This window comes from Aedes aegypti, chromosome 2, assembly GCF_002204515.2.
Source record: "Aedes aegypti strain LVP_AGWG chromosome 2, AaegL5.0 Primary Assembly, whole genome shotgun sequence".
In the NCBI taxonomy this organism is placed as follows: Eukaryota; Metazoa; Arthropoda; class Insecta; order Diptera; family Culicidae; genus Aedes; species Aedes aegypti.
Genome location: NC_035108.1, coordinates 62,260,236 through 62,266,883, shown reverse-complemented (window position 1 = coordinate 62,266,883; position 6,648 = coordinate 62,260,236). Strand labels below are relative to the sequence as shown.

The window sequence follows — 6,648 nt, the reverse complement described above, 5'->3', positions numbered from 1 at the left end:
GGAAAGGCGATACTACTACCACAGACAAACAGACGTCACACTCTCACCGATGTCCATCAACCACCTTTTTAACGGTCGATTCAAATATATGGTAGGTGGCCAATCCACCACCCGTAGCGCTCGCATCGTTTTCGTTCGTGTTTGACGTTTACACATTACCGCCATCTGTTGGCCCATCGGCCAAAAACAGTGATTTTAGCATTGGGCGTACATGTGCTCGTGACTATGATTTTGATCGTGATTTTTTCTAAGTGTTACGTCTGTTTGTCTGTGCTACTACTGTTACATAAATGATGATTCTAATGATTCTTTGAGTTACACGCCGCTTCACCTTAATAGGAAGCGTTTAACAACAGCAACTTGGAGAATAAGATTCTATTTATCATGAAGTTTACATGGTTATACGAACTGGGCTAAAAACATGATGATGAAATGGTTTCTTCAGCGAGACCTTTAAGTGGGAAACAGATTTTTCATCACTACTGAACGTTATGTTGTCTTTGTATTGAGCTCAGAGGACATTATCAATTTTATAAGGTGCCTAGTGATTTTCCACCAGAAAGAAGAAAAAGTGACCCTTGGGCCGCAGCATATCCACGGCTGTTTTTTTACATGCGATAGCTTCCATTCTACCGCGGTATTCTGCTGATATCCAAATTAAGCCGTGCTGTGGGGAAATCTTACACCTTTCCCTCTCTTTTCTTTTGTTTCACGCATTAATCTTATAATTAACTTTTTTTATTTCATAGACTTCCTCTTCTAAATTATACAGTAAACGTTTAACAAATCCATCAATAATATTTTGATTAAGCATAACTTAAAGCCTCATTGTAACAAAACCAACCAGGTACGACTGAAGGAGTTCGTACAACTCGACGTTTATCCATTTCCAAACATTTCATTTTCTGACCCCTTTTATCTCAAAATCCATGAAAAGCTTACGAACGGCAATCTGAAAATAAAGACGGGTCCATAAAGATAGACCAGAATTGAACATCAAGTAGTGTAGATACTCCAACAATAATGATCAAAACAACGTCTCCTTTGGCGTATTCTTTCATTCATTTCAGAGAAAGTTAAAGTTTTTTTTATTCAGAAATTGATACTCCTGTACTTACGAAGGAACGTAAACAGAAAAATTCTTGACAGCTCAATCAACAATCTTAAATCAGCCTACTAAGAGCAAGCTATAAAATTTGTACGCAAGAAATGTCAAATTCTATTCACCCCTCGTAGTTTTATGGCTGTTAAAAAGCTGGATATGTGGTGTATAATCAGGATCGGTGAAATTCTCTCGATCACGGATGCCAACGAGTGGCGGGAAGTATCCACAAAAGAAAATGTAGCTGATGGCGCAACCAAATGGGGAACCGGACGGGAGTTTTCTCAACAATAATACTAATATTTTTCGAAAATCTTAGAATTTTAAAACCATAAAGGAATCACTTGATCTTTACTAGACATTCTTTTTGAAATTCCTGAACTTTTTCAAATTTTCTTAACCTAAAAGTTTTAATTTTTTTTCGACTGATATAACTGCCTTTCGGTACAATACTATTATACGAAAATAGGTAACACAAGACAAACATTCACATGAACAAAATCAAGCGTTGTATTTCCACTTGTTCATTTTTTCCATTTCCTTGTTTTCACATTTCTTTTTTTTCGAGTTTCCATCAGTCGTGTCGTCGGTTGGTCAGTCAATCGGCAGGGCAGCGAAAGCTCTCAGTTAGTCAGTCAATTCGTCATTTAAATCGGATTGATGTTGTGAGTACGTACGCCATGAAGCTGTTGAAAATCCCTGCAGAAGAGGTGAAAAATTTTGTTGACTATTGCCAATCCACCGGGTCACCAAACCAGGCGAGTAAGTGACGATGTCGAGGTGCATTTTTTAATCAAATAATTTCGATGTGTGGCAGTTGCGAATTTGTTACTGCTCAGTGGAGGCGAGTATTTGCGATGGGGTGCCAGAGGGTGGAAGGAGCAATGAAATGTGATTATTCTGAAAACTTGCAAGTGAAGTCATTCGAATATGTGGATTGGAATGGAAATGATGTAGTTGGATCAGATTGAAATGGTATGGAAGGTATTTGCATTCGAAAATATATGAAGCTTAACCCGGAATCACTGATGGAAGCACAAATAGCTTGATATGAAATATCGAGATAATTAGGGAAACACCTATAAACAAATGAAAACCGAATTTACCATACCATTTAATTGCACTACAGTTTGTATCCTTTGACAGATATGCGTATTTCGATATCAACTGTAAGGCCGTCTCAAGTGTTGTGTACTCGCATCCATACGGCAGTTTTTATGAAAAATGATGATAACTTTGAATTTATATACCTCATATATATTAAAATATGAATCCTATAAACTTTGACATTTGGCGAATGAAATATATCATATTTACAGAAAACCTTTTAGAGTGAAATGATATTTAAAATAATATTTTTTTTAAATATCGTTCAAATGTTCCAATGAGTAATGGAGTAGAGCCTGTTTCTTTGTTTAGTATTCTTCATTTTTGAATTCGTATTTTGGTGTGCCAAGCAAGGTATAATTCTCTCTGCCCAGGGTAGTAATGGAAATTTCCCTAACGAGAAGATCCTGGACTAATCTGGAATCGACTCAAATACCTTTAGCATGGCTTTGGGCAGTAGTCGCGGCCGTGACCACTAGGCTAAGGAAGGTAAATAAAAGTTGTTTTCAGTTGTCCTAAATTAAAAAAATAATAATTATATGACTTCACGATTGAGAATACAACTGTACATGTATTAAAATAAATTGATAAAAGGTGAACTACTTCAAAGAACACATGTTCATCCCTCAGCTCCCGAAGCGGAAGTAACTTCATGAAACATGCCAATGATGATGTTGATGCACGATTCGATGTGTGCAGGTTTTTTTTCCCCGAACGTGTGAAAACGATAAAACATAATAATCATTGCTATTTTATTGGCACAGCAGGAGGCATTCGGCCTCCCACTCACTGCACTGCAAGCTGGTACTGCTGGGAGGGTGGTTCTTTTTTGCCTCAAAGCTTGCGAGCTTTTGATCAGGGTTTCTCAATCAAGGGTCCGCAGACCCCTAGGGCGATGTGATAACTTCTTAGGGGGTCCGCGAAGCCATTGTAAATGTGTGTCATTTTTCTTGATTGATGAAGAAATGTAAAGAATCTTTAATATAGTTTGCCCTACAATAGAGCATTTTTAGTATTGTTTAGATTTTTTGTATATCTCAAACATTGAAAATGGGTTTAGTTCTGCTTATTTTTTTTATGGTCAAAATGACGGATCAATACTTGTAATGTCTCCATTTTTTTGTTTACTAAGTAATTGAGAAGAGCATTTTTTATATTTCGTTTTGATACTGCCATATAATTTTCATATCGGACGAATCAAGAGTTTAAAGTTATCGTCTAAAATCACGGATTTAAATTTTACTTACTTACAAAAATGGGATTTTTTTTAGTTTCGAGAACATTGTCAATATCATGTTTTGTTTGCAAAGAAATGTTAACATCAAGATTACTATCGATGCATGTTTCATGTGAATTCCAATCGCCTTACAAATAATTGAAAACGGAGCTGATAGGATTGAGAATCGCTTCATGGGATATTCGAAATGTAACAGGGACATGATTAGAAACAAGATCAGCATTAGTAATCAGTTGGCTACAAAGATTACTAGAGTCGATTAAGACCAACTCAATCGTAGAAGGATTCCTAGAAGAAGAAAAAAGGCATTATCAGAGTATTGAATTGAGAAATATCTTAAATAGCACTATTTAAATAAACAATTTCAGTTGTAATTGTGCAAATTATTCTATGAGCAATATTTGGCATAAAAGTCATCACCAACGAAGAAAAATTGCCCACAGTATTGAAAATGCAAGAAGGCAGCTATGAAAGTATATTTAACTACACCACATGGAACAGTCGATCATTATGATAAACAAAAAAGTTTGGATCTTTTTTGAGCTTTGGGCCAGATTTCTTATCAGTATCTCTTGATTCATAATGAGATCTGTGGAAAGCTTCCATAGACTTTCATTTCGAGAACATCCATTTGTAGGAGGGATGTTTGTAGAACTTCAAAGGGGGTGGGAACCACTGGCTTACAGTAAGATGGATCGAATGCTTCCGCGTGCGACAGACGGGCAAATACACAGCGGGAGCAAAAAGCAAACAACGTTTGCAGAAACGCTCGGCATTCGATGAAGTGAAACACATAAATTGGCTACAATGCGTTCCTAGTAGTAGAGGTGGGCGGCGGTGGTATGGGTGGACATCGAGCTGGTCCTTGGAAAGTAGCAGTGTTCAGAAACAGCGAAATCATCAAATCAAATAAAAGACACTGACAGAAATGATTGGAGAAATGAAGTTTGGACAGCAGGACGGGATTTCGGTTGTGGAAAAATTTCAACGTCAATTTTTGAACATTCCAGATTGAAGAATGGCTCTGAAGCTACTGTTCTTGACTACAACAACTCTGATATGGCTGTACTGGCTGAAGGTTCCCGATGTGGCCGATTCGTTTTCATCCATCACGTGTCGCCAGTTCAGGCGGGTTGAAAGAGCTGTTTTGTATGACTTCGTGACCTACAGCGAGGTTAGTTGAACATTGTAGCAGGACATTTTTATGTTTTCGTTTGCTTTTCATTGCCGGGTAGTTATCGCCCGCTTGAATTGGGTGATAAATTTGTTTTCAGCTCGGGAAGGTGTCATTAACTACACTGTTATGGTGGATGTTGGTTAGTTTGTTTCGTATTTTCATTCGGTGTATACATCAATTTCCTTTATAATGACCATTTTCTTCCGACCAACATTCCGATTCACGAATGATTTCATGAACAATCAAATTCTTCACGAGATATCAAATAAGACCGCATGATGTTTCACAAAAATGTGGAGAAACTAAAATTGTGTTTTATTTTAAGTTGCCGTAAATTGTACATTTTATTGTCTTTATATAACAAGACTGTTCATTTAGATTGAAATAACTATCCAAATAGAAAGTAACCTAGAAATAGAATCTATTCCATTAAATACACGTAGAATTTGTATCCTTTGATAGATACGCATGATTCGATCTTATCGTCATGTTCAGTTTAGTGTACTAGACTGAAGTAAAAGAAATTCATCGCATTCACATTTTTGAACCTAATCCTTCCAACAGCAACATCATAAAAAAAACATTAAAATAACGATGTTTTTTTCGATACTTCTGCATTATTTTATTACGAGTTCCCCAACAATCTTGTAGTTTTAGAATCTTTGGACTTTGCTGATTGCTCATTTGGTTCCGCAGCTATTCCAAAATTCTACGTGAATATCTCAGGCCATATAGTTTTCTTCATTTTCGTTTATTTGCATTTTACAACAATATAGAAGGTCTGTAATCTCCTGAAAGCTTCAAAAACTTCATTTTGCATTTCTTTAATATTTCGTTAGAACTACCGTAAATTCGGGTGAAATTGATCAGTAGGGTGAAATTGATCACAGTGTCACACGATTTTATTTCTTCCCAATGGAGCACAAATATCAATGTAACCTACAGTGAATGCACGTTATTAGTCGTAACAATTGTCGAATTGTGTGTTGTGAAGTTTTTTGCGTTATATAATGTTTATATCTATGAAAATAATGTAAAATATCAAAATCATTTTCTGTGCAGTATCGACAAACATCCACAAACTTCTTGTTCTCAGTAAGGATTGGAACATGGTATAAACCTGAAAGTTTGTAAGGATGTTTAAAATATATCCCCAAACCAGATTTCATCATCAAAGCTCGTAACAATTTGCTCATTCGACTGAAATAACTGAATTTCTTTTCGATATCAGGAAATTCCTTAGGAAATTGCCTACATTTAGGCGTTTTCGCGTAATTCTTTAAATTTAATCATTCATTATTTCAATGAATATTATATTGTTAAGAATTTGGCATGCATATTCGGATTCAGGGAACTCTAATTCAGTATGCAGAGTTGTTTTAAGAGCTAACAGTAATTGCATTGACAAGTGATCAATTTCACCCCGAAATGGAATCCCCAGATTTTTTATTTTGGATATGATTTTTAACGCACAATGCATTTTTCACAATGCGTGTGTTGTTTACTTTTTTGGCAGTTTTCTCCTCTCTTCTATCGCTTCTCACGGACGTAGAAAGTTGCCATCAGTATGCATTTGAATTCTACAATCAATTGTACTGTATAATATTTTATATTCATTTTTGCTGTTAAATTGCGTCGTACACAACACTTGTGACATTGTACACCTTTTGAGTATTATGAAATTGTCAAATACGTGGTTGTAGCAAGTGTTTGAATATCCAAACAATCTTAATTCCAAACATAAAAACTGACATCACTACCAATCTGTGAGAGCGGCGCATCCGATTCATAAACAATGTTGGCTCAGTGAATTTGCGTTCCAGTGCTGTTCTCGAGCACAAATCGACGAATACAAGTGATTTATTGCTCCCAGGAGCATCGTGCGTGAAAAATCAAAGTGTTTCAAGTATCGCATTAGAGTTTTGAATTGCTACGGTGAGTAGAAATACGATAGAAAGTGAGTTTAAGAACGGGCACCGAAAAGCCACCAAACAATATCTCGGTGCGCGAAGAAGAAGTGATTCG

The 6,648-nt window shown here is 36.3% G+C and overlaps 1 protein-coding gene across 2 annotated transcripts in view; it reads left to right on the top strand.

Moving 5' to 3' along the window:
- The first annotated feature begins 1,676 nt into the window (after window positions 1-1,676).
- The window catches only part of LOC5577556, a 30,964-nt gene continuing 25,992 nt past the window's right edge, over window positions 1,677-6,648 (top strand). For both annotated transcript variants that reach the window (XM_021840989.1, XM_021840988.1), the window contains exon 1: window positions 1,677-1,864. The gene's annotated coding sequence lies outside the window, so the exon portion shown is untranslated. The remainder of the gene's footprint in view (window positions 1,865-6,648) is intronic.